The sequence below is a fragment of the Phasianus colchicus genome, chromosome 16 (genome assembly GCF_987193195.1).
Source record: "Phasianus colchicus chromosome 16, bPhaCol1.hap1.1, whole genome shotgun sequence".
Classification (NCBI taxonomy): Eukaryota; Metazoa; Chordata; class Aves; order Galliformes; family Phasianidae; genus Phasianus; species Phasianus colchicus.
In genome coordinates this window covers 11,591,449-11,619,412 of record NC_143451.1, presented here as the reverse complement: position 1 = coordinate 11,619,412, position 27,964 = coordinate 11,591,449, and the positions used below count along the sequence as shown (strand labels likewise).

At 55.4% G+C, this 27,964-nt stretch overlaps 1 protein-coding gene across 3 annotated transcripts in view; it reads left to right on the top strand.

The window, feature by feature from the left end:
* Positions 1-27,964, top strand: part of RAI1 (retinoic acid induced 1) — a 59,493-nt gene that overhangs the window by 22,217 nt on the left and 9,312 nt on the right. For all 3 annotated transcript variants that reach the window (XM_090151317.1, XM_090151319.1, XM_090151316.1), the window contains exon 2: positions 6,653-6,731. The gene's annotated coding sequence lies outside the window, so the exon portion shown is untranslated. The remainder of the gene's footprint in view (positions 1-6,652; positions 6,732-27,964) is intronic.

The window sequence follows — 27,964 nt, the reverse complement described above, 5'->3', positions numbered from 1 at the left end:
TTAGGTTAGATATCAGGAAGAAATTTTTTACTCAGAGAGGTGTGAGGTGCTGGAACAGGTTGCCCAGAGAGGCTGTGTATGCCCCATCTCTGGGGGATCTGACTGAATAGGATCCTGGGCAGCCTGATCCGATGGGGGCTAACCAGCCCATGGCAGGGGGTTGGAAATAGATGATCTTGAAGGTTCCCTCCAACCTAAGCCATTCTGATTTGTAGAACCTCCAGCCTTGCTTTCTCCCTGTATAGGATGGGAATAAAAGCACTGAGCTCCTCTCTCAGGGCATGAATTAATGCTTCTGAGAGCTGCTGGGGAAGAGGTGCTAGGATAAGCACAGAACAGATTAATCTGCAGCGACTTGGCGTCTCAGCACTGATGCTGATCAGTGGTGTGAAGGCACTTGAGGAGGTCGGGAGCACGCAGGCAGTGTGGAGCAGAGGCAGAATCCTTGAGATTGCTGAAGACCATTTCGATCAAGTCCAACCATTGACTTGTCCCCACCAAGCCCACCAAACCATGTCCCCACGTGCCACATCCTACCCAAGTCGAGGGGAGGGAGCTCATTAAAAAGGGGCAGGCTGCAAACTGGTCTGATGCTGTGAGTTTGCAGCCTGCTTCTCTTGGTTTTGTGAGGCAAACACTGCGGTGAGCAGCGTCAGCCTCCCTGCTGCCAGCAGGGGAATGTGACAAGCTGGCACCTGGAGAGGGCATGGAAAGCACCGAGACCTGGAGGCATCCAGTTACAGGGATGGGGCTGGATCAAAAGAGATTTCACCACCAGGATCAATTCCTCTCCATTTTCTGGGCTGTGCATGTGTGAGTGTGTGCGGGTGAGCGCTGCTGAGCTCCAGCCGGGCTCTCCTCAGGAACGCTGGTTTTTCCCAAAACGGAGAGAGCAGTGTGAGATCCCCAGGGACATGGCTAGAAATAGCAAAGCCAGGCTGGGTTTGCAATGCCTGAAAGCCATCAGCAAAGCTGGGCGCGTGTCGCTCGCAGCCTTTCCCTGCTCCAAGTGCTGGTGCACATGGTTCCACATGGGTGCCAGCACCTTTGCTCTCCATCGCACAGCTGCCCAGCCAGAAAAACCCAACCCATTTTCATTGACATTCCAGCTGTGCCAGGCACCAGGACGCATTAACCCACAGCTCTGGGCAGGATTTGGCAGGATCCCATGGCCCAGGTTGCATGTTGCTCCGTCAGGGCTCATTTATGGGGTGTTTTTTGACATTGCGCCTTCTCCTGAGCGCCGCCGGGGAGGAGCCATGGAGAGCACAGATGTGCATCCCAAGCATAACGCAACGAGGTTCCTGATTTAAGGGCTGTGATTAACCTCTTTCCGACGGTTGCTAACCAGGTGCAGGATCGTAACGGGGAGAGGAGGAAGCTCAGTGAACATGGCCAGCTTTCCTCTGTCACCTGGAGCTCCATACTGGTGCCATTTTCTGCCTGGAAATTTGAGTTTAGGGTTTGTGAAGGGCTCGGGGACACTGCTCTCCAGATCCCGTCTCCTCTTTCCCTGCTCAAAATCCTACAAACAAGGCATCGACGCAGCTCAATATACAAGGCTTGGGATATGCGTGCATGGGGATAAGGCTGAAAATCACCTTGGATCCCACCTTGCTTGGGGGATGTTCACCAGACAGACTCCATGCCCGGGTGTCCCTGACAGCAGCAGGACGGTGATCTTTGGAAAACCAGGTGTGGGGAGGAGAGCATTGGAGCTTTTTTCTGTGGTTAGGCATTAAAATGAGCACGTTGCAGCTTGTGTTTTGTCATCAAAGGTTAAATTGTGCTTTGTTGTCAAAGGTTAAACCCAAAGCTGGCAAACTGGCTGATTTGTAGGAGATTTGGCATCGCGAGATCAGAGGCACATATTTGAGACATGGTGTTGCTCGCTGTGCCTCCAGCTCCTCTGCCCACAGCTGGTGCCAAATCGAGCTGCAGACGTCCCTGTTCATTGCAGGGGAGTTGGACTGGATGACCTTTAAAGCTCCCTTCCAACTCAAACAATTCTGTGATCCTCTGATGCCAGTTCCCAGCTCTGTTCTCCATAGGCAATGCCATATTTCACCCATTTCCCCTACCACTGCCCTGGTGTCACATTTGGGTTGAGATCAGCTTCAAAGTTGGCTGCAGGTTGGCCAAATCCTGCAATATTTCTCCGTGGGAATCCAAATATATGGGCGCACGCATGGCACACACAGAGCCCAGAGCCCTGCCCAGCCCCTCACTGCAACCAAAACCTGGGTTTTTCCACTGAAGAAGACTTCATTCTGAATTTCCCCAGACAGAGAGCGGCCAGCACTGTGCTCTGACCAGTTTACAGAGTCAAGAGATGTCAATCCCTTGGAGCAGGGGAACGGCGAGGAGAAAATGGGCCTGGGGGAAGGCAAAGAGATGATGGGCTTGGGAAGTGGGAGGAGACAGAACAATTTGTTAAAAACAATTAATAGTTGCTACAACCGAGGGTTTAAACTGAAACCAAAGCCTTAGGGAGAGTGGAAATGAAGTGGCTTAAGATTGTTATTTCGTTGCTTAATTATTTTTTTTTTAAATACGATATGTTAAATGGAAATAGGCGTTCTTCTCAAGCAGGAGAGGAAGGGAATGGAAGACATGCTGGGGAAAAGCGAGTGGAATCTCGGATCGGCATCGCTCACTGAATTACTGGCAGGTCTTTTGTAACATCTGTTAAAAATAAAACAAACATTCATTTCCATTTCTTGCTGCCTGAGATGGCTTCTGCAAAAAATTTCAACCTGTCCAGGAATTTGTCTTGAAAGTTGCCCTCCCTCTCCTCACGCCTCCTCTTCTCCAGGGGAGATTTCCTTCCTGCACTTCCCAGGGGCTCCATTAGCCCCACATTAAAGCCTTTTTACTTTCCTCTAAAACTCTCCATCGAAGTAAAAGGAATTCTAATAAACCGCTGGGAAGAGTCGGCTATTCACTCTTTCCATGGAAACACGGCGCTGCCTCGGAGCAGAGCTCCTCTCCACAGAGCCTGGGTCACGGCGGGAGGAGACTGAGCAGGGATGGAGAGATGGTTTCCATTATAAGAGACCTTTTGAGAGAAATAATCGCTGCTCTCCCACCACGGAAAGCCTTTGAGATGAGGGGTTTCAGCACGCCAAGAGAGCGCAGCGGCGTTGGAGGGGACTCGGTGTGCAGAAACTCATTAAACAGCTGATGAGTGGGCACCAAGCTCTCAATTGCCCCCTTGATGGCAGGGACAAGCCTGCAGTGGACAGAGCTAGTGCTGGGCAGAATCATATTATCATAGAATGGTCCGGTTGGAAGGGACCTTAATGATCGTAGAACCATCAAATGATAGAATGGGTTGGGTTGGGTTATGTTGGGTTGGGTTGGGTTGGAAGGGACCTTAACAGTCACAGAACCATAGAATGATAGAATGGTTGAGTTGGAAGCATCCTTAATGATCACAAAAACACAGAATGATTGGTTTGGAAGGGACCTCACAGCCCTCCAGCCTCAACCCTGCTGTGGGCTTATTGCCCCCCCCAGCTCAGGCTGCCCAAAGCCCATCCATGGCTAAGGGCAACTCCAGGGATGCTGCACCCCCTGCTCTGGGTAGCAGTGCCAGCCCCTCACCACCCTCTGAGTGAACAATTTCCCCTTCACATCCAACCTATTTCTTCTCTCTCTCAGTTTGGAACTGCTATGGGGGAACCAGGAGCAGGGACACAAGCAGCAAGGGGATGGGCTGTCAAGGAGGCAGTGATGACTCCATGCTTATGGCCGTGGTTCACAATTGTGAACACTGTGGCAGTACAGGCAGTAGGAAAATGTGTTTCTGAGGCTCCAGGAGTCTGACTGCAACAGCAGGGGTTGAGCTGGTGTGAGAAGTGCAGCACGGTGTGCTCTGCATACAGTGACTGTGATGCAATGGAGCTGGAGCATCATCTCAGGCACAGTCATCCCCAGAGCTACGAGATGAAGGGTTTCTTCAAAAAACCATCAGGCTCATCAGAAATAGCCCAAAGGGCCAACTGAGGAGATGGGAATCCATAGGATTCCCTTGGAGCATCCTTTTGGAGAGCACCCAGTGCAACTGGGAGGTGCAGGGCCAGCGGAGCACGGCAGAGCCATGGCTGGGACTTGTCTCTCCCTGCAGGAGCAGCAGGAGGAAGCCTTATCTTTGTAGGTCGCAGTGGCGAGACACTGCCAGAGCTGGAGTGCCTTTGTTTTAGCAGCTCGAGAAGTGACATTGCTATGAGTCATTATTTTTTAGCCCCCGGTGGAGGGGGGGTTGCTTCCAGGGAAGCCTCTGACTTCTATTGGCAAGGTGAGTCCTGCCCTCTGTGCTGCTCGTGCTGGGGCTGAGATTTGCTCCTTGGAGGATGCCAGGGGCACTGGGGTGCTCACAGTGCAGGATTTGTGCTGGATTTTGCAACAAGAAACTTTCCCTTCTGCACAACCACACAGCAGCATCCTGGAGGAGCTCGGAGGATTTAACAAGAAGTATTAATTGCTCTGATAGACAGTGGTTGGATGCGGCTCCCGGTGATGACGGGGTTGGGCAGATGCAGTGTGTCACACCACGCCGGCACCGGCACCTCAGAAGTGCTGAGAAATCAGGAAATCAGCCTTTGGGAAACTGTAAATTGCAGTCGCGGAGCCGGCAAAAATCACTGTGTGGTGAGCATCAAGTGCTCAGCTGTGATTTGATTTGCATGTGGGGCTCTGTGGGGCCCTGGGGCTTCCACCTTCCATCACGGTTTCAGAAGGGAGAGGCTGAGATTCCCCTGAAATCACAGGGTTTCAAATACAGCCACGGCTGGGAAATGGCCCAGCTGCACCACATCATGGAATTGTCGTAGAATCATGGAATGGTTGGGTTGGAAGAGACCTCAAAGATGGTCTACTGCCACCCCGTGTCATGGGATCAGTGTGATTGTAGTGCAAACCTGTAAATCCTTTAGTCTCGCCCCCATCCCAGTGAACCAGCTGGGGGTGATGTCTGTTGGTTCTACCCCACTTGGCTGCACTGGGCTTCACTGGGCTGGCTATGCTGGGACCCGCAGTGCCCAATGGTGGAGGTGCACTTCCTTATGAAGGATGTGGGTTCGGTGCTTTGGGAGATGAGCACTGAGCCCCCAGCTCGAGTTGCTGTTCCAAAGAGGAGCCTCGAGTCTGAGCTGGAGGGACTGAGCCCTGTGTCAGGTGGGCTGGGAGCGGGGAGATGAGAGCAGGCAGTGCGCTCCGTCGGGCACTGGATCCTCTTAGGAGGCTTTGGGTCTGTTTCACTGCATGATCTCTGGTATCACGAGTAATTAGCAGGGAAAAGAGAGGGCCTGGCTAGCCATCCTTCAAGAGCACAGGGTTGAACGGGGAGGCAGCACCTTGGAAGCGCATCAAATCGCACGCTATGCGCTTGCAAAGTGAAGGGCTGTGTGCTTCCATCGGCGCAGTGGCACCCGGAGCAGTGATGCCTCCAGGGTGCACCCATACCCTCCTTTCCCCCGCTGTTCACTGCTACGCCACGCTTCATTTTCCTCTTCTTTACAAAGCAGTGCGTGGGGAGGGTTTGCTCTTTGGTACCTTCACCCTTTCCTTCCCCCTACCCTATAAGCACCCCAAAAAGCGATCATGCCCGGAGATGACCCCCACCATCCCCACATCTCCGTGCACCCCAGTCGGCAGATGCGCGGTGCTGGGATTTTTGCTGCCTCCCGGCTGCAGCTGGCTGCACGGCGCAGGGAGTGCAGGTGTGATTTGTTCATTTGCTTCCACCCCCCCTTCATTGCACTGCCTCCCCCCCGTTCCCCCCTCCCTTCCCGCTGAGCCCCCGGTCGCGGTGCTGCGGGGTTGGCGGGCTTTAATGTGACGCCGTGAGGTTGGGAGAGAGAGAGGGGGAAAAAAAAAAAAAAAGGGAAAAAAAAAAAGAATATAAAAATAAAAATAAAAAAATCGAAATGAGGAAGGAGGTGGCAACCTCCTCCTTTCTGCTCTCCCCCGCTCTGGAGGATTAAGCCTACAAAAAAAAAAAAAAAAAAAAAAAGAAAGAAAAAAATGTCTGCAGCTTTCTGTTGACCCTGCATGATGGCATTTTTGCGCTCTGTGTGCTGCCGCTGCTGATTGCTATTCCTGGCACAAACACACACACACACACACACACACACGCACAGACCCAGCGCACGGCGACCCGCTCTAAAAAAAAAAAAATCCAAAAAAAAAAAATTAAAAATAAAACCCCCAAACACCACCAACATCCCTCCCCCCCCCCCCCCCCCAAAAAAAAAAAAAAAACCCAAAAACAACAACAAAAAAAAAACCAACCAACCCCAAACCCAAACACACGGAGCCCCTCGGCCGCCCCGCTGCGCTGCAGGGACGCCGCTCGCCCTCTCCTCCGCCCCACTCCTCACCTCGTCCCTATCGCTCCACCGCGCACTTTGCTGTCTGCTGGAGCCGCCCGCAGCCAGAGCCCTCCACCACTCCTACCGCTGGCATTACATTTTCAGGCTGGATGCTATAGGGCCGTTTCTAATTACCTTATATCCCCTAGTGGTCTATGAATAATGGTTAGTGAAGGAGCTCGGAAGGGCTGCTGAGAAGGGAAGGAAAAAAAAAAAAAAAAAGAAAAAGAAAAAAAAAAGAGGAGAATTGTGCTATTTCTCACATTTTTTTTCCTAAGGATCTAATCTGGCTACTGTGTTCTGGAAGAGGAGGAGAGAGACAGCGGGAGAGAGAGGAGAGAGCACGGAGCATCGCAGGTATTGTTGCACATCTTTGTGCTTTTTGCTGTCTTTTTATCGGAGCTGTAGCAGAACCGGGGGGGTGGGGAGGAGGATTTTTCAGGGTTTGTTTGTATTCTGGTGCAACTCGTGTGTGTGTGTGTGTGTGTGTGGTGGAGTTTGCAGGGGGGGGGTCTGAATCCGTGTGTCCGTACCCATGTGCATACATGTGTATGTGCACATGTGTGTGCGCATGGGTGGACATGTGTGTGCACTCACATGTGCACACGTGTGTGTGTGTGTGTGTGTGCGTGTGCAGACGGGTGCATGTGTCCTGCTTGCCCCTGGGAGCTTTTGCTGGAAGTCATAAAGAAATTTGCAACCGGTCCAAAGCAAAATGCCACCGATCTGCGACGGACGGACGGACAGACGGACGGGTGTCGGAACAAAGCTGCGGCTCAGGCTCAGGGCACTGTATCTCAGTGCAGGGAGGATGCGCCCGCCTCGTCCTGCTGCTACTTTTGGGGAAGTTACCATAGCGCCGGGGGGGCTGCGGGGCGGCACCGTGGGGAGGGCTGGGCGCTCTCGGCCACTTGCAAAAGTTGCGGTGCGGCGTTTCGCTGCCCCCGCCGCCGTCTGCACGTGTGAGCGCTGCTCCGTCCCGACCCTCCCTTCGCTTTTTGGGGTGGTGGGAGCCCCACGCATCCAGCATCTGGCTCTGCTCCCAAAGCCCACGGCGGGACCACCGCGCACCCCTCCCCGCTCCCTCATCCCCCGTATGGATCCCCAGACCATTGCTGACATCCATAAACAAACAAACCCGGAGAGAGGGCTCCGAGCGGAGCGTGGCGGTGATGGAGGGGGGAGAGAAGGGGGGGGGGGTCTGTGCGCGCTTTTGTTTTAAATACCGAAATGGCAATGATTGAAAACATCTGAATAGGATGCAATGCAGAGCGTGTGCGTTGCGGGGGGCGGGGGGAGAGGGCTGGAAAACTGCTTATCCGACAGAAGCAGGGCTGGAACGGTGGCGTGGATGGATGGATGGATGGATGGATGGATGGATGGATGGATGGATGGATGGATGGAAGGAAGTGTCGGGTTTGTCCTCGCTGGCTGCAAAGGAGCAGTGCCATTAGCAGAACCCACAGTGCTTCCATTCACCCCATGCTGGCTTTCACGGAGCTAAAAAAATGATAAAACCCCCCAACTGGACCCCCCCCAAAAAAAAGAGATAAAATGGAAATACCCCCACGCGTGTGCATGGTGGGGAAGGGGAGCCCCTCTGAAGCACTGTGGTGGCATCAGAGAGCAGCTGGGGGTTCTCCGGGTTTGGGTTTATTGGTGTGGAAGTGGGGTGGGGGGTCTGTGGGGGGCTGCCCTTGGCCCTCGCTTTGTGTTTGTTTGCATTGAGGGGGAGAAGAGAGCTGGGGGGGGGGGGGAGAAGGCGGGGAGAAGCCGTGAGGGCGGAGAGCCGATTTAAATTGGACTTAATGGATTCCCAGGGCAGCTCTTTGAGATGAAAGTCAAAATAAGAGCCAAAGTGAATCTCAGCAGACCTGTCTGTTGCATTAGAGATGCAGCCTTCCTCTCCCTCCCTCCCTCCCTTTTTTCTATAAAAGAGAAGGGGGGAGAGAAAAAAAAAAAAAAAGTGTTCTCTGTACAGAAGACGGAGTGGAGTTTCTCGTTCCTATAATGAGAGCTCTAATTGAAGAACTTACAGCCCCTTGGGAGAGCCGTCACTGATCGCTGCTTTTGTTATTCATGCTGCGCGCCGTTTGCGTGGTTTGGGGCTGCGTGCCATGGTGCCCCTACATTGGGGTGAGGACCCCCCTGGACCCCAATGCTGGGCTCCCATGGGTGGGCAGACACGCTGTGCTGTAGGATGTGGGGCTGAGCCCCTCCTGGAGCGCTGCAGCCTGTGAGGCTCTGTCTCTGTGGGACCTCCAGGCTGCAGGATGGGTGCTGGTGGGATGAGGCCATAGGAGGAACCTCAGGTTGCAGGATGGGTGCTGCCATATTGACAGAGGAGAGTGCAGGAGGCTGTATGCCTGCTTTGTGCAGGGGGAGTGATGTTGCTTAGTTAGGATGGCAGCTGGTGGGGATATCCAGTGCCAAAGGCACACAGACCCTCTGCGCACCCAAGGTGCCCCTTTCTCCATCACTCAACAGTTCAGGATGGGAACTGGTAGGGGTCTCATCACCCCCAGGTTCTTCTGGGTGGCCTTGTCACCATGGAGAGGTGAGACATGCTAGGAGCCAAGCAGCGACCCAGACACCTGAACCCCTGATGGCTGTGTTGGCAATGCTGCATCAGGAACTGTGGGCCCTCCATCACTGCCACTCCTCCCATCACCAGGTGTCAGCACCTTCGGGCTCAGTTCTTTTATTTTGGACCTCAGATCCTTATGCACAGTGCTTAGGGCGGTCACAAGATGTCACCAGGCTTTGCAGACCCAGGCCACTGTCCCCATTTGGTGGCTGCCTACAGAAGGGACAGGGATACATGGGTCCCAAAGTGCTCAGGGCAGGATCTGGAACCTCCTGGGGGTTTTGCCAGGAGCGCTCTGGTTCTGCCCCGGTGTCAGAGCTCCTGCTGCCTTTGATGACTTCTAGGGACGTGGTTTGGTGGCATGGTGGTGGTGGGTTGATAGTTAGACTTCATGGTCTTGGAGGTCTTTTCCAACCACAGTGATTGATTCTTCTTAGAGGCATGGTTTGGTGGCACGGTGCTGATGAGTTGATGATTGGGCTGATTGGACTTGTAGAATCAGTCTTTTCCAGATTCTGTGACTCTGTGGCTTTAATAGGAGTTTGGTGCCTGAGAAGCTTTACCCAGCCCACACACCCCTCACCATCCCCAAATAAAATAATAAGGTCCCGGGCACCTTTAGGGGCAGGCAGACCGCACTGTCAAGGCACGCACATCTCCTCCATCTCAGCACCATGCTGGGGAGCTGCTGTTGGCTGGAGGAACAGCTGCTGGATGGAACCAAGAGCCAACCTGCAGCCGACCAGCAATAATTGCAGCGTCAGTCACTGCTGCGAACTTCCTGCATCGCACTTGCACTTGGAGGGGCATCAGGGAGGGGGGGGGGTCTGCATGGCCCCCCCTGTGGGCTGGGGGCAGCGCGGGGGGTGAGGGGCCGTCCCTGAGCACGGCAGGAGCCTCCCGCTGCATTACTCACCGCTTGATGTAGCGTGAACCTTTCAACTCCCTCCCCTTGGGGATGGAGCAGGCTGGGCAGGAGGTGTTGGCGGAGCAGGGAAACGCTCTGTGCTCTTTGGCTTGAGGTTGTGGGTTTGGTTTTTTTTTTTTTTTTTTTTTTTCCCTTTTTTCCCACCCCTCTCTGCGTGTGTTTTTTGGGGGAGGAGGTTCCTTGTGTTCTCCAAAATAAAAAGGAGAAAAAAATCCTTAAAAAAAAACAACGAAAAAGAATCCAGCCCAGCTCCCCCTCGTGTGTCTTAGCAAAAGACAAGGCAAAAGATCAAGGAATTCTTCCTTTTGTGCAGCTTTCAAGACCAGAGATGCACTGGTGAAAAGGGGAGGCTCAGAGTACCAGGCACACACCAGTCTTAAAGGAGAGTCCTCCCTTTTGTCTCCAAGGCGATCAGCTGGCGAAGGGCTCCACAAATTAATTAAAAATTGCACTGCCTTGATTGAGTTATTTCTGCTCGCATCCCACTTGCCTATCAAAGACTGGAAATGGCAGAAGGCAATTCCTGCTTCCTCCCAAACCCATCTCACCCCCATTTTATCCCAAGCGAAGGGAGAAAAATGGGGATGGCTGGCACAATACCTGGAGATCCCCGAAGGACACGTCCCTGTCCTGTGCCAACACACAGCTGCCTTTGGACTGTTCAGAAGGCTCATGGGTCAGCCACAGCTCCGTGATGTCCATGGAGATCCATGGATATCCACTTGGCTCAAGGTCTTGTGTGTGCTCTGCTGGATTCCTGCCTTGATGGAAACCCATGGGTTTGCCATGGCTGCACCATACCCGAGTGGTGGAACAGAGTGAAAATCCCAGCTGGTTGTATCCTTGGTGCCAACGCATTGTCAGTATGTGCAGATCTGTTCTACCACATTTACCACAGGGGCTGCTGTAATAGGGTGCTCCCACTGCACTCATGGCAGTGACTGAAAGGTGCTCACGCTGTGGCTGGGAGGGATGTCCCATCCCCATGTGGTGGTTGTGGTCACGCAGAGGAACTGAGGGGCAGCTCTGTCCTGTGTGCTGGGCGTGCTCTTGTGTGGGTCCCATCTGAGCTGTGCTTCCAGGTGGTGAGTGTGCATGGAAATGAAACACGGGTGGAAAAAATAATTAAAAATATTCACGGTTGGGTACTCGATGGGCCAGCCCTGGCTCGTCATCCCCGCGCGCCGTCCTTCAGCATCGTGCTGTAGCCTCAACCCCATTAGTCCTGTAGAAGCGTGTCCTTCACCATGGCCAGTGCTATAGGAGCTGTAGAGCAGTAGAGCAGCTGTAGAGCATTAACACCACTGCCTCTCACCGGGCTGCATTCTCTGGAGCAGAGCATAGTCCTATCAGAGCATGTCCTTCACCATGACTGTCACCAGTCCCAAAGGCACTGCGGGGTGCTGAGCCACCATCTTGCCTCCGGTGTCACTCCAGGATGGGGATGGGGACATGGGGGTGGCATGTGGGCACCCCATGGCAATGGGGACATGGGGGTGAGGGACAGCCTCAAGGTGAGAGCACAGCACTGTTCTCCAGCAGCGTAATAAATGCCAAAAGCTGTGTGCACACAAAGGAGCAGGGGGCACTCGGCCACCGAGCGCGTCTGTTCCAGGAGCTGATTTACTTTGAAGATGTAAAGCGTTCTCTGATGCTTCCCTCTCTGCTGGTTAACCCGGTGCTTTGCAGTTCAATGGAAATGCAGCCAGTGTTGGTAGAGCCCTTCTGGAGCTCGGAGGGATCAGTTCACCACTTCTTCCCAACCAGACCAGGTCCCCATAGCTTATAGGGATGACATGGGGGTGTCATGGGGGGCTGTGGTGTGATGGCTTTTGGAATCGGGTGGTTGGCATTTCTGGATCTCTACCCCTGTGCATCAGGAGGGTTTGCACTGACTGGGGAAACCCAACTTTGCCTCCGTGGCTTTTCTTGCTCCCACTGCCCCGGTGCGACGTGTCTGAGAGCAGCACAGAGCAGGGATCATTGGCTGGAAGGATCGGATGAGATAGTTTCTTAAAAGGATTGTCTGATTGTGCTATTGATCAGCCTGATTTAAAGGGGAGCTCGGTCAGAGGGCGTAAATCACCATTGCAGAAGGGGTGAAGGCCTGGAAGCTGTGCTGGGAGTGTGTCCGCTGGGAGGGACGCAGGGGCAGAGTGGGGGCTGTCGGCCAGCTCAGGTCTCCTCCATGAAAAGCAGGGAATGTGGTCCACTGCAGTTTGGGCAGAGCCCCTGCCCTGTGCTGTGCCCCCCTAGAACAGTGGGGTGGGAATTAGGGGCAGATGTGGGGCTGCCTGGGTGGTCCCCAGTGAGATGCTGAACGTGGGGGGGGCTGCTGCCTCCCTGTGCATTGCGGGGCTAATCTGCAGCCTGAGGTTGCTGCTTTCCTGCTCTTGTGATCGCTGCACCAGGGGGTCACGGGGCTTCCAGCTTTTGTATCCCCTCTTCACCAGGTCCCATGGGTTTAGGGGAAGGAGAGTGTGCAGATCCAGAGAGGATGAGGTGCCGTCCTTGTTGGTGGCAGAGGGTAAAGCAGTGGGGTTCTGCGGTTGGCTTGGGTTTAGGGCTCACTGAGCCCCCCACCCCACCTCGTTCCTCAGCAGCATTAATCCCTGCAGCACTCACTGAGCTCCTCAGGCAGCTGGGGCTGTCGGAGCGTAATTACTATTCATTCAAGGTAGAGCTCCTGTAGCACATGATAGCACAAGCAGATTACCGTGGAGTTGCTGGGCAGGGGCACATTTGTATCTGTCTGGGGGCAGGGAGCACCCATTTCCTCCTGGCATCATTCTGCTGCCGTTTTCTTGCTTGGGCACCCAGGGTGCATGGGGGATGGAGCAGGAGAGGCACTGCATGAGAAATGGGAACAGTAGCCCTGCAAGGTGCTAAAACCTGAGAGCACTGTGCTGCTTCTTTCCTCACTCGGCGTGATGAACCTTCCTTGTGTGGTGGTGAACCATCCTGGGCATGAACCCTTTAGTGCATGGCTCACCCCCGATGGATGCAGCTGTGTGCACCTCTAGGTGCGCTGGCTGGGATAGACCGCAGGGACATACAGTGGGGTCATGCCTTGGGCCTGGAGCTACCCCAACTATTATGGGCTGGCTGACATGAAGGGATGCCTGTAGAATGCTGCAGCACCCTCCAGGCAAGTTTTGGACCTTTTGCAACCCCAATGGGGCGAACCCAAGCAGAGCTGTGGACTGGGGCCAGGCTTCAGCCACCGGTGTTATCCTGAAAATGTCACTGGGACGGCAGCCTGCCGGCGCGCGCCAAGCCGCAGCGGGAGGCGATGACTCGGCTGGCTGGCATTGGCTACCATTTTAGAGGAAATGTGGAGCGGCGGGTAATTATTTCTCTTTCTTAATTGAAATTTCAGCCTCAGTGGTTTGCTAGAACGTGCAGGAGAAGGAGCACAGGCGAGCGTGACACGCGTGGGAGAGCGGGCGCAATGAGGGCACATGGGGACCGGCACCGCCGGGGGGACTTCCACAGCCCTCCAACCTGCAAAGGGAAAACAACCAGAAAAAATGCATCGATTTGAATGGCTTTTAGGAGAGGAGGTTGCTTTATTGTTTCTTTCTTCCTCTATTTTGCTTGGGATGGAGGGCCAATTAAATGAAATTACGCGCTGCAGTCTGGCACCCCGCGCCGGCTCGGAGCAATCAGGTGTAACACAGCATGGCTGATGAGAGCCAATCAAGATGTATAAATGAGGTGTTGACATTCAAACAGCGGGTACCCGCACGGCCGCGCTCGCTGGCTGCCGACACCACGCTCAGAGCCAGGCACGGGCAGCGGCACGCGGCTCAGGGGATGGAGCTCAGCGGCTCCGGATTGTTTCTGTGGATATGTGGGTTTGTGGGATGGTGGCAATGGAGAAACGCTTGGGGAAGGAATTGCACGGCCCCGTGCCTGGTGCTGCTGCATTGCCGTGTCCGTGCTGATGGGTTGTTGTCTCTACTGTAAGGCTTGCATTGGGAAACTGAGGCACAGCAGGCTTGCCACACTATCCTGGTTCTATGGGGACAGCAAAGAACTGGGGGGGGGGATTGGGGACTTCTCCTCCTTTGGTTGCAGTGGAGGTGCAGGATGCGAGCACGGTGCTGCTCGAAGGCACCATCCGGGGAGGAGCGAATGGCCCCGCAGCCATCGGTCCCACCAGCATTTCCTGTCTCACGATGGAGAAAAAACGACGTGCAGCTCTAAAAATAGGCACGGCAAACGTGTTGTAACCGCATTCGCAGCTGTGGAAAGGTAAAACCGGAGCAAACAGAAGAGAAAACACCCCCGGGGGCCGCGCTCAGCCCCGTCTCGCTCTGCTCCGTGTCCCTGCCGTGCGCCGGGGAAGGCATTAGGAGCAGGAGCACGTCGTGGCGGGTTCTGTCGAACAGCGCTGCTGCCTGACCCTGATTTGTAGCGGGGCTGAGCGCCGAGGCTCGCTGTAGCGTTACAGCTCTTCCTGCGGTAATCGCCGGCACGCGGGCACCGTGCGGGAGGGGACGACGGCTGCGGTGCGGCGATGCTTGGAGGGAGCACACCGGGACGCGCCGTGCCGTGGTGTCAGCGCTGGTGCTGCCATCCTGCATCCCGTCCCGGTGGCCGGGCTGGAGGCGCTCTGTCCCCATCCCTGGGTCCCCCGGGTGTCTCTGGAGTCACCTGGGGATGGAGCTGGGATTAGTGGCTCTGCTGTGTCACCTCCCTGCGTTTCTGCCAGCTTAAGGTGATGGTCACCACGGTGTCACGGTGCCCATGATGTGTCCCAGCACCACAGCTAAAAGCCCTCCGTGGAGATTGCTGTGCCCACATGAGATGCAGGGATGGGGCTGTGCCATTGCCCTGGTACTATCACTCTGTGTGCCCCTGAGCCTGGCCAGCTGGTTTGGGCCATGGGGGCAGTGGAAGCATGAAAGGGAAGAGATGACATACCTCGGGTTACCTTAGTGCCCTGGCTACCCATTATCACCTCTCATTACCTTCCCATAAGTGCTGCATGGTCTGGCTGAGCGATGGTTAGGGAGATAGGGCTAGGGATGGTTAGGGTCAGCAATCATAACTTGCAATCATAAACTGCCATTCAGAGCTCTGTTCAGCTTAAAAAATTAGACTGGTGCTGTTGCATACAAGAGTTGGGGGGCTGTGTTGTGGTCCCCGTGGGCTCAGTCTCCCATGTAGGGGTGTGGGGCCAGAGTGGGGTCAGTGCTTTGGCAGAAGGGGGAACAGCAGCAGGAGGGGAGGCAGCAGGGCAGGCAGACAGCAAATCCGTTTTATCAGATGCCGCATATTTTATGAAAGCACATTTCAGCTCTTCAGCCTTGGAAAGCTTTTCATACCCTTTAATTTTCTAATAAAAAGGAATTACGTTTGTTGAAAAGCCAGTAACAAGATTCACTGTCATTGTCTTTTGTACAGACCATAATTCCTGCCTTGGGCACCCGCCTGCAGCCCGGTGCTGTGGCCCGAGATGTGGGGCCATGGGTTGTGCCTGCTTACCCAGCATGCGCAGTTCTCTGAGCTCACATTCATGCCAGACCTCACCCCCATTACCCCAGCCCTAGACCCAGCAGCACCATTCCCTATCCCAGAAAAGCATTATATGATGCTTTCACAGGACGAGGATTTGCAGGGTGCAGGGACAGTTGGTTCTGTGCCATCCCAATGGGTTCCCTATAGTCCTGCGCAGGGGCACACAGCACACTGAGCCCTCAGTTTGTTACTGCAGTGATGTGTGGGTGTCCCAGTGGGGCATCGTTGTGGCACTATCCGGTGCTGACCCATCCTTGATACATGGGTGGGAAATCCATGCGTCCCACTGCTCACATGCTGAGGTTGGAGCTGGGACCATCCATTACCCGATGGATCACCGTGCCTTGGCCCTGCGGGGGTATTCCCAGTGGGTCCCCAAAAGCTCAGAGCTGAGGGCAGCTCAGGAGCCACGTGGCACAACCGCAGCGCTTTGGGATGCTGCGTCCTTCCCAGGCTGGGAGCGGCCCCGCTCCTCAATGCCCCATTCACGTCCCGATCAAAGGGCGTTTGTGCACGCAGACGGGCGATCCATCACTCATTCCTCACCATTTGTTGTTCCCCTGCTCGGAAAAAAAAAAGCAGAAAATGCCCCAGTTGGCCCTGTGGGGAAGCAGGCGCTGTGGCAGGGCCGGCACCGGTGGCCACCGTGCCCTGGGCACATGGTAGCCACACTCATACTGTGGGTGTCGGTCACTGGTTGTGGCTGTGCCACAGGGCCACGTGGTGCCGGAGCCACGATGCCGCCGGCGCCGCTGCTCCATCTGCGATGCTCATTTGAAGTTGCAGCTCTCACGTAGTGGGGGGGGAACGAGGAACCAACCTGCAAACAGAAATAAATAGCTTGCCCATCACCCCCCCCTCCCCGCCCCCCGCCCCATTTCTCATTGCCAGCCGTACTTTCCAGCTGGTTTTGGGGGGGCTCGGGGGTTTCAAAGCACTCCGTAAACGCGTGTAACAATGGGAAGCGGTGCCTTTTAGCCTGCGGCCGGCACAGTTTTAAATGAGGTCCCAGGTAGTCATGGTTACCTCTCCTCTTCGGTAAGAGATGACTTTTATTTCCTGCCTTTTGTATTTGCACATCTCAGATATACATTCTCCCAAACCGTAATTGGTATTTGTGGACAGACGGATGGACGGACGGACGGGATGGAGCAGGATGGGAACACTGTGCTGAGCTCCCCAGGGGCAGCACAAGCTTTCAACCCAGCCATTGCCTTCCCCGGCAGGGCAGAGCTGCTGGGGAGCTTGTCCTGATGCCACCTTGCTGTGCGATCCCAGTGCTGCTAGGCTCTTCCCTTTCCCACCATGGGGCTGCACGCGGGCTCCCAGCATCATGTTCCTGCGCAGGGCTCCAGCACCCCTCCCACATTGCACCCTTTGATTTTGGGAGCCAGGAGCTCGCTCTCACAGTGTGCAAGGGAGGGTGAAGCGCCCGCAGTGATTGATGACAGATCACAGCCTCGTTCCACGGGATCATTGCTCAGAGTGTGGGCAAAGCTGTGCGTCCCGGAGGGACCATCGCTGCGATGCGTGCAGGGCTGTGTTGCAGGGCAGAGGGGATGGGAAGCTGCATATTTCATGCTTCTTTTTTTTTTTTTTTAATTTTTTTTTCCCCTTCTCTCTGAAGGAAAACAAAAAGCCAAGCTATCTAATCACACGCAAGCAGATTCCACCCACTGCCTTGGAAAACTCGCTGGGAAATTATCTATCTACCTGCATTGCCCTGGTGCAGCAGTGCTGTGCTGGCAGGCGATAACCAGCACTGAGCAATCACTGCCGTGCAGCAGCAGCAGCAGCAGCAGACATGTTGGCTTTTTGCAGCCAGAATTTGCAAAACTAAGCAGGCAGCTGGAGCAGCACAGTGCAGTGTGCAGAGCTGGGATTTGCAGCTCCTGCGTGTGCTGCAGCTCCTGTATGTGCTGCTGGCTGTGTGCACCCGCACTCCCATTTAGGAGCATTTTTGCAGGGCTCTGCTCCCTGGAACTGCCTCTGTTTGCAGCCCTCCAGGTGTGCGTGCGTTTGGGTGCTGGGGAGAAGCTGTTTGCCTTTATATTTTTCCACTCCCTAATGAGAAAAATGCGTTCTTGTTGAGGAAGTTGGCCTTAAAACATGCAGTGCTGGGGCTGCTTGTTGACACTGAGCTCTGTGGGGCCGTGTCTGGTATGTGGCACTCAGGAGCTGCCCCGTGCCAGCAGCATCACTGGGAAAAGTGGGGTCAGTGGCGGAACCACCATGGCACAGCCCCAAATTCCTCCTCCAGGCAAAACTCATTTCCCAATCCCATCTCAGTGGGGATGGGGTTAGCTGAAGGTGCAGAGGCTTTGATCCTTCCTAGGGCAGCACTCTCCCAAGCAGTGCATGCACCCTTGGCTCCAACAGCTGAGCATGTGGGCAGGTAGAGAAATAGCTTTGCTGCAGGTGTTGGCCAAAAGGTTTGGAGCTGGGATCCCCACTCCTGCATGCTCACAGCAGTTCTCTTGCAGCCAGGGTGTCACTGCAGGCCGTGCTCTTAGTTGCAGCACCATGGGGTTGGGATGAGGCTGTGCTGCAGAGTATCCTCACACCTTGATGCACAGTGAGCTCCGGGTTGCACTCACCCGCTCGGGATGCAAACTACACATCAGTTGCAACAGCAGCTGATGGAGACTCCAGTATATTAGCAGCATTAATTAAGTTACAAAAATTATGCATGTTATCAGTTATGAGACGACCTTTCATAAACTCAGTTATTAAAGCAATAAAGCATGACCCGCTGGTCCTAACCAGTTTAATGGCTGGTGAGAAGTGCGGTTTTTCAAGTCGTACTTGAAGCAGGTCATTAGCTGAGCCATAAGGTAACATGGGGAGCCCATGCGATGCGCTTGAATGGCAGCGGGGACAGACAGTGCTCATGGAGAGGATGGGGCTGGGGATCATCAGATTGCCAGGTTGGGTGCCCTACACCTGGACTCTGTGGTTTGTGCTTGGAGCAGGTGATCCATGGGTGCTGCTGGGGTTGGGCAGTTCAAGCATCCCTACATCATGGCCAAACCCTTTCTTGTTCTTCTGAGAGGTCCCTTTGGGTTCAGTGCTGTTGGAGCCCCAGGATTGCTGCTGGGGACGGAAGGGACATGGCACACGGGGACGTGGCCACCTCAAGGCTCTTGGCTGCAGCTGTTGTGGCAGAGAGGGGTGACAGGGACCGTGTCCCTCTGCAGGAGTGGGGACAGATGGCAGCACCTAGGTTCCCCCCGCTGTGCCGATCACAACTAACGTATGATGCTGAGCTGAGTCCTCATTTGGAAACAGCTGGGATGGTCCCTATGTCCCCCAGCAGAGACCTCCCGCTCACCCAGGGCCACCAAGCTGATGGGCCCTGCTCTCTCCATGCACTGTCCCCATCCCCAAGCACACTGCCTGCCCCCCCGGCACCCCCAAAGCGCCATCCCTGTCCCCGTCAGACGTTTCCAAGCGCTGACCCTCTCCATAAACAAAGGAGAGGCAGAGGGAGGGTGGCTGGCATGTTAATATACTCTCCCCCCCTCTTTTCCTCCCTTCATCCCTCTGGGAAAGGCCTTTGCAGATATAAGCAAACCTTGATTAAAAGCTGCCTGACAGGCAACGGCAGCAGCAAGCAGCAGGCAAGGAAGCTCTCCAAGTCCAAAGGGAGCTGCTGCTGCTGCTGCCGCTGCTGCCTCCATTCTCAGATGTCCCTGATCCTTTAATCAATCACAGCCGCGGAAGAGAAGAGCAAACACACATGCTGAGGCAGAGGTATGTGCATGCATTCATTCCAGCCGGAGCCCAGGCACCGGGGCGGGCGCACGGCTCTGGCTGCGGACACGGAGTCCATCCTGTGCCAGGAGCGTGGGGACAGCATTCCCCATGTCCACATGGGGTGCAGGCAGGCAGAGGGGCCCAGTGTGCTCCCCAGGCTGTGGGGCTGAGCGAGGGCAACGCTGTGTGCTTACACCCCCAGGGAACTGCAGGGACAAGAGATGGCAGTGGGACACACGCAGCTCATTGCATCCCACCAGCTGGTGCCCAAAGCCAACCATCCTCCTGCAGCCGGGCACGTGGCTCCACTCCAACCTTGGGCACCAACCGTGTCCTCACCCCCCCACCACCAGATCCCTCCAGTAGGGTGTGCGGGGTGATATGGGGGCGGAGGGAGGGAATCCAATCCAGCCAAGCCCCCAGCTGGGGGTGGGCAGGGCCTTGCAGTTTCCTTGTTTATTTTTTTGCCGTCGCTTATTTTTAGCACCGCTGCTTAATGCCTTGTGACAGTGCCTTGGGATGCTCTGCTCGGTGCTGTCAACGCCGTGCAGCCGGTGGGGGGCTCACAGAGCACCTCCTGCTAATGGGGATCCGGGGTTGGCAGTGGGGCTGCATCCGTGTGCTGAATGTATCTGGGCTCTGTAGGAAGGGATGCACAGCTGCTCCCTGAACCTATCTGATGGGGGTTTGGGTTTTAAGGCCATTGTGTGGATTTTGAGAATATGGTCTCCTGGTAATAACTGACCCGCAGCTAATTGTTGGGGATGTTGATATTTTTGGTGCTTGGAGTGGAAACAGCACAGTGTACTGGGGGTGCTGGAGCCATACTGGCTTGGAGAGCCCCTCCTGGAGCTGCTGAGGCTGTGTTTTAGGGATGGGTGAAAGGGCTGCCATGCTGAAATGTGAGGCTCTTCCTCTCAGTGGGCTCTGCAAACAGATTTTCTGGCCAAGCAAAGACTGGAGGTGACATTGCTCTGTGATGCCAAGGAACCATTGGAATGCCCCAAAACCCATCCGCAGTGGGGGCAGCGGGGGGGGCTGAGCCTCCAGGCTCTCAGTGGGACCCCAGCTGGGCTCTGGCTGTGGCTGTGCAAGCGTCTGCTCGCCGCCCTCAAGCCCATTAGTAACGGATCTTTGTGGAATATCCCCCTCATTAAGGCGAGCTACCCCGTGTGTCAAAGGAGCCCTATAAAGAAATGACACTCCGCTCCTTACGGGCTGTGCATATGTAAATGGGGTGGTGCACAATCCCTAATTGAGACATCACGGGGCCGCTCAGCCCCGGGACCCGTGGGAATGCCAAACCCTGTGGGGATGATGTGAGGGCAGCGGGAACAGCAAGGAATGTGTCCCTGCCACCTCCTGTGTCTGTGCAGGGAGTGGGTGGCAGCCACTTGTGCGGAGCTTTTTGGGGTATGGGACATCCCATGGACATTGGGCTGGGGGCACATGTGCGCTGCCCACTCTGTGTTCAGGACTCCTCTGGCTTTTCTGAGTTGCTTCAAGTCTTATCTGGGAGAAAACATGGCTTATTCCCTTTCCCCATTGGATTAGGACTCTGCTGAGCTCTCTGCCCAGTTCTGGGTGCTCGCCTGCTGCCTCTTGCTGTTCCCTTCTGGGGACTGAATCCTGATTGAGTTTTCATTTCTCAAGCCGGGGCTGGGATGCTGCAGGATTTGGGAAAAGCTGGAGAAAAGAACTGGAAAGCAGTGGGCCACAGCGTCCTGGTGCTGCACGGCCTCACAGCCCATCAGGAGATACCACATGGCACCGAGAGACACCACAGCCCATGCACAGTGCCTGCATTTTCTGCTCCTTTAGAGAATGGAGAGCATCAGCCCACTGAGGACATCCTCATTTAGGAGATTGCAGTGACATTTTTTCACACAGATTCCCTCCAGCATCCCTCCACCCAACATCCCTCCACCCTGTCCTGCACCTCTCCATCCCTCATCCCTCATCCCTCCATCCCTCATCTCTCCACCCAGCATCCTTCCATTCAGGCAGTACCAACGCACAGAACTCAGCAGGGTCTGTGCCCTCATACAAGCACAGCAGTGGCACAGAAGGGGAACGAGACCCTTCTATTTGTTTTGGCACCGTGTTCCCAATCAGTGCACCCCACCAGCACAGTGTGCTGCTATTTAAGGAGACCACTTGAGGTACACCTGCACGAGGGAGCGCAGCGCCAGCAAGTCAGTAATGAGAAGAGATGCATCCATTTAAGGAAAACAGAAAACAACAAGAAAGGCAATGCATTCTGGAGGCTGAGGGGATCAGTCCCAGTCGGGCCCCATCTTTCCATGCTTCCATGTCTCAGCTCCGGCCATCCCCATTTACCACATTTACCACACGCTGCCATTTGCCTTCTGCCTTTCCCCCCCCTGCTTTATCCCCTCCTTTTCTGAAACATTATAAATCAAACGGCTTAAAATGTAAAGCATCAAACATTCTAAAACCTTCATCTATTATTAACTGTGACAGTAAATTCCACCTCTGAATATTTCACATAGCAACTGTTACCAGGACTCTGCATCCCGAGCTGATGTTCCTGCAACTTTGCTCCAGCAGCTTGGGGGCCGTCCCCCCCCCTGCAATGGGGCTGCAATGCCCCCAGACTATGATATTTTGCTCAGTGTACACCAGTGCGTTGTGGAGTGCTACAGATAACAGTGTTGTTAACATGAGGGCAAAGAGGTGTTTTCGTGCTGGAAGCAGGGTGCTTTTTGTTGCTGCTTTGCCTTGTTGCTCATGGTGGCTTTGCTCTTTGGGTGGTGGTTCTCTGTCTGGGATGTGCTGTGGGGCTGCTCCTAGGGGTGATCAATAGGGCTCTCCTGGTGCATGGGTGTATGGCATGGCATGGCGTGGTATGGTGTGACATGGTATGGTACATCATGACATGGCATGATGTGGCGTGACATGTAACAGCATAGCATGATACAGCATGGAATGACATGGCATGGTACAGCATGGAATGGCATGGCATGGCACAGTATGGCACAGTATGGCGTGGAACAACACGGCAAGGCACAATGTGGCATGGTATGGAATAGCACAGCATGGTATGGCATAATGTGACCCAGCATGGTGCGGAGTGAGATGGCACGGCACAGCATGGCGTGGCACAGCCTGGCACAGCATGGCGAGGCACAGTACGGCATGGCACAGCATGGAATGACATGGCATGGCTCGGTGTGGCACAGCATGGCACAGAACAACATGGCATGGCACACCACCAGACTCAGAACCACAGCTCCTTCCCCTCTCTTTGTCCCGCCTCACTCCACGCTCCTGCCCCCAGCACCCCGCAGCAGCCCCCAACCCCACGCCCACCAGGGGAAGCCCCACCACACCGTGCCCTGTGCCCACCACGGCTTCCCCGGCTCTCCTCCTCCAGCAGCGCCGTGCTGCCACGAACCCCCCGGCTGCCTCTGCGCCGCCGTGATTTATTCATTCATAAGGAGGGCAGCGCGTCTCCGCGCCTCCCCCTGCTCCCCGGGGACAGGCAGCAATTTCCCTGCTCTGAAGAAGCTTGTGAAGGTTTGAGTGAATCTGGGAAGCAAATCTAATTGGCAACCTCGTAATTCCTCGGGGGGACATGTACTTTGGTCATATCTAAGTACATTCCAGCCAGTGTTTAAGACACACTGAATCCAAACTTGGACAGTAAAATACCAGCAGCTCTAAGCTCCTTATCTATTTCAGGCAGATTAACTCCTTAATCATCCCTTTTGGAAGTTCCCTGCCCCAAATTCCGCTCCCTTCCCCCTTTCCTCCCCCCCTGTTTTCAGCAGGAACAAAAGGAACAGGCAGATTTTGCAGGGTGCGAGAGGTTAGGATCGCGGCGGCGATGATTGACAGAGGCAATAATGGGGGAATGGAGGACGGCCTTTGGAAAGCTGCTTTCCTGGCGAACCTGCCTGCGTGTTTGTCTTCGGGATTTGGAGAAGGGAAGCGTATAATGCCGAGATAATTTATCATATGACATCAAATGTCAATTTTTTTTTATTTCTTTTTACCCCTCTTTTCTCTATTTTCCCCCCTGTAGGAGGGGTGAAGGCAGTGGGGCCACCCCACGAGCAGCCTGGGGGGCTCCTGGCAGAACCATCTTCTGCCCCATCCCATAAGGACAAGAAAAGCATCAGTGCTGGGTGCTGCTCACTGTCATTCAGGGAAGTGCTGGAGCATTGTGCTTCCTTACAGAGCTGTTGGCCACTTGCAGGAGGTGGCCCTGGTGGATGGATGTGGCACATGGCAATGGGGATGGGGCTGGGATCGGGACTGGGGTAGGGTGAGGCAGGGGTGGGACAGGATGGGACTGCAGTGGCATTGGGATGGGACCAGGACAGGGCAGGGAAGGAACCAGAGTGGGATCAGTTTGGATCCCAAGTGGGACCATGGTGGGATTGGGATGGGACCTGGATGAGACCCAGGTGGGATTGGGGTGGTGCCAGGAAGGCATTGGGATGGAATTGGGAGCACCCGGCAAAAAGCAGAAATAACCCAAACGCTGGGATTCATCCATGTGGGTCACTTGGTTGGGGCTGAAGGGTTGGTTGAAGAGTTGGGGCTGAAGGTTTGAGTTTGAAGGACTGGCATAGGGTTGGCTGACGGGTTGGAGCTGAAGCAGTGAGGCTGGAGGATTGGCTTAGGATTGGCTGAAGGGTTGGGGATGCAGGTTTGAGGCTGAAGGGTTGGGGCTAAAGGTTTGAGGCTGAAGGATTGGCATAGGGCTGTCTGAAGGGTTGTCTGAAGGGCAGTGCGGCGCTGGGGAAGATCTGTCTGTTACCCCCCCGGCACGGCTCCCGTTGGCTGTCCTTGCTTTTGTCTGCAGCGCGGGGCAGGCCAGGTCCTTCTTTAACCTCAGCCATATTTCCTGTGCAGCCATCGACTTGTTTTCCTCTCTCCTGTGAGCGCCTCAAGGTTGATGTCAATCCTGTTGGTGGGGGAAGCGATAAGCACGCGGCCGCCCTCGCTGCACGCTCAGCCCTGCCATGAATTTTGTCTCTGGAGCGTGTTTGCTTTGCAGGAGGCATTGCCCAGGGAAGCTCAGGTGGAGCATCTGCTTTGCAGCGAGTCTCGGGGTTGCTTGTATTTTAGTTTTTAATCCCTTTCTTTTTGCAAAGCCCTCTCTTGCCAGCTGGCAGCGTGCAGGGGCAAGGAGAGACGCGGCGATTTGCTGCAAAGAGCCGTCCTCCCTGGGATAAGCAAAAAGCAACGGGAAAAAAATAATAAATGAAGGAGGGAAAAAAGAGGGGACGGAGGAAGCGGGGGGGGCTGAGCCGGATTTCCAGGCTGGAGGGGAGGCCGGGGGACAGCGGGCTTCCCCTGGCAGCAGTGGCGGAGCAGAAACGTTGAGTCATGAGTGAGGTTTGCAGGCAGTGTTTTTCCCAAGCAAAATTCCTCACCGGGGAGGAGCAGAGCAAAGCTGGGGAAAAAAAAAAGGGGGGGTGGGGGGTGGGCGGGGTTCATGGGCTGCGTGCCCCAAATGGGGAAGGCTGTACCCCATTGCAATGGGAATTCCATCTGGGGGGGTTCAGGGAGGGACCTGCTCAGGGAATTCCCCAGCAGCCGGATGGGAGGAGCAGCCGGTCCTGGGGGGGCGGGGGGGTTCTGCGCACCCCATCCCTCCTCCTGACTGCCCGCATCCGCCCACCCCCGCGCAATGGGCGGCGCAGCCCCAGCGCCATTTATCATCATCTGCGGGCAAGTGAAGTGTGCAGGGAACAGCTGCTGCGCTCGGCTGAGCGCCGGGGGGGCACGGGGAGATGGGGGGGGGAGAAAGGGGCTGGGGGCTGCCCTGTGTGTGCTCCCTCCTTGGGCTTGCGTGGGAGATGGGGGGGCATTAGAAAGGGGTATTGGCGGAGAGGGGTCTATGGGGTGCTTTGGAGGAGGGGTGCTTTAATGGGGTGCGTTGGGAAAGGGGTGTGTTAAGGGATGCATTGTATCGAGAGTGCATTAAAAGGGTGCAGAGGAAAAAGGGTGCATGAAGGGGGGCAGTGGGGTGAGGATTTGTTGAAGGGTGCGTTGGAGGGGGGCACCGGAAAGGGTGCATACATGGGATGAACTGCAAAGGGGGTGCAGTGAAGGAGGATCCATTGGATACAGGGTAGGTAATGGGGTGCATTAAGGGGTGTGTTGGAAAAGAGGTGTCTATGGGGTGCACCGAAGGGGGGTGCACCTGGAGCAGTACCTCCATGTCCCCTGGGGACGTTTCCCAGCGCTGTGCAGAGCTCCGCCGCTGCCTTCCTTCCCCCTTTCCTCTCTCCCCTTTTTTCTCTCCTCCCTTAATAATAAAATTATACCAAGCAGTTTGCGGTGTGGCAGCCTGCCAGAAAGTGTTTCTTTAAACTCCACCAGCTCACAATTAAGCAAATCCGGAGCTGACATTCCTTGATAGGCACTTTCTCCCCCAAGAAAGCATCCACTGGGACCCCCCCCCCAGCAGCTCTATGGGGCTGACTCCCCTCCCCCCCAGGCTGTGGAGCTGTGGTGTGTGGTGGGGGGATTTGGGAGCAGGGTGCAAGGAGGCGGGGGGGTCCGCGGTGCCAGCATTGCTCCTATTGCACAGCATTACCCTGTGAGCATACACTGCTATTTTTAGTTGCTGAGTCCTTGTTGATGTCGCATCGGAAAAGCCAGAGCCTGAGAACCACAGCAGCTTGGGGGGGTGGGCAGGGAAATGGCTCCCAGGCATGGTCCTGTGGGGCTGGGGGGGGGGGTCCTGGGTGCTTCCCAAGCTCTTGGGTTGTGTTATAGGGCTCCAGATCTGGTCCTCGTGGTGCTCTGTGCCTTTTGCCTGCCAGCCATCAGGGAGAGGGGTGGGAAAGAGTAAGGGGGGAGCGGGGGTGAGAATAAGGCGAACACAGCCATGCAACGCCTTGTGTGAGCAGGAGGCAGGCGGCGAGCCGTGGAGCCGGCGGGTGTCTGCACAGAGGATCTGTGGCAGCCTGAGAGCATGGTGTCATGCCCTGGTGTTGTGCACCGTGTCAGCTCCATGCACTGCAGCATCAGCACCATGCACTGCATCAGCACCATGCACTGCAGCATCAGCACCGTGCACTGCATCAGTGTGCAACACACCAGCACCATGCACTGCATCAGCTGCGTGCATCACTGCATGGCAGAGGTCCAGCACCTGCCCTGGGAGCTGCTGTGGGTCCTGCATGACCCAGAGGGTGACCCCAGGGCTATTCTGGGAGCTCTGGGGTCATCTGGGCTGTCTCTGGGGACAGAGGGGACGAATGCTTCAGGGTGGCCATAGCCAGATGTGAGTGTAGCTCTGTGTGTGGCAGGAGCGGGACGATGCTGGCTCCAGGCACTGTGATGTCCCCACCGTCCCCATCTCCTCTGGTGGACACAGCCCTTCCTGAGGTCACCCTTGGGGCACTGTGTCACAATCCCCACGTGCAGCTGCGGTAGCTTTTTAGGACTGCTTAGTGCAGCCCCCTGACCCCGTATGGATCCCACCACAGCATTGGAGGGGGGTGGCACCTTCCTTGGGGCTGTGGCAGGGAGCGCTGCACAGCCCTGGGGACGCAGCCACTTCCTCCTCCCTCTCCTACAAAGGGACTTAACCTTGCTGCTGTCAACAGCTTGATTTGATGCCATTAAAGCGCTTGCTCGGAAACAGCCTACATCAGGCAGCAACATCTGCTCAGTCCCTGCTCCTGCAAAGCTGCGGCACAGCTCAGGGCAGAGGTGGCCTCGAGCTCCTCAGATAGGGCCAGTGCTGCTGGCACAGTGTGGCCCCCAACAGCACAGGGCTGCAGGCACTGCACCTCGCTGGGAGCTCAATCTAGATGGAGAACCAATGCACAGCTGGGGCACAATGCTGCCCCAGGAGCTTCCATGCGTGGGCACCCAATTGTGAGCCCAGCACTGCACCCCTTGCATGCGTGCACACCCTGCATGAATGCAAAGTCTGAATGTGTGCATGCCCCACATGCATGCATGCCCTGCACATGTGCACATCCTACATGTGTGTTCCCCACACGTCCTCACCCTACACATGTGCCCTCGCGCCGGGTGCTTTGCTCAGCCTGGCGTTGGCCCAGCTGTTTGGAAAAGTAATAATAATCAATAATAAAAGAGCAGGGAGAGGGAAGGCTCCCCTGAAAGCACCAACCCGGCATTTTCTCTGCCCGATCCCATTTTTCAAACCTACTTCCATGTGCGGCATTAGGGGCTCTTTTCTCCCTTTCATTCTCTCGCTGCTGCTCAGGGCTGCCCCAGAGCCTGGCTTTGATTTTCTTCCTTTGTTCTCACAGCCCCCGTTCCCTCCCCCGGCCTCGGAGCAGGACAGGGCAGCCCCCACACCCCTTCACCATTAGGGGCTCCAGCAGCAGGCTTACCAGATCCTAATGGAGCTGTCTGTTCCCCAAGATATATGCCCTAACCACGTGCACTGCCCGTGTGGGCCATGAAATGCAGCTGCAAAATGGAGCAGCGAGGTGGAAAGAGAAGGAAAAGAGACTCTGGGTGGAGATATGGGGGAGGGGTTGGGGTGCTGGGGTGGTGCAACATTGCAGGGCATCCCCAAGAGCTTGCCATACAGAAATAGATGCCTGCATGCGTGGAGAAACCCCAAAAAGGTGCTGAGATGTGAACACTGTCCGTGGGACACTGCAGAAATTGAAGCCAGCGTGGGACTGATGAAGTGCATACACGGGAGCTGTGGGCAGAGGGGCAGTCAGGATCTGCACTGATTTGATGCATTTTGGCACGGTGCTGAGCTCAGCATCTGGCAGGTGCTGGGTATGATTTATTAAGCTCCTTGAGGAGGGGACAGCA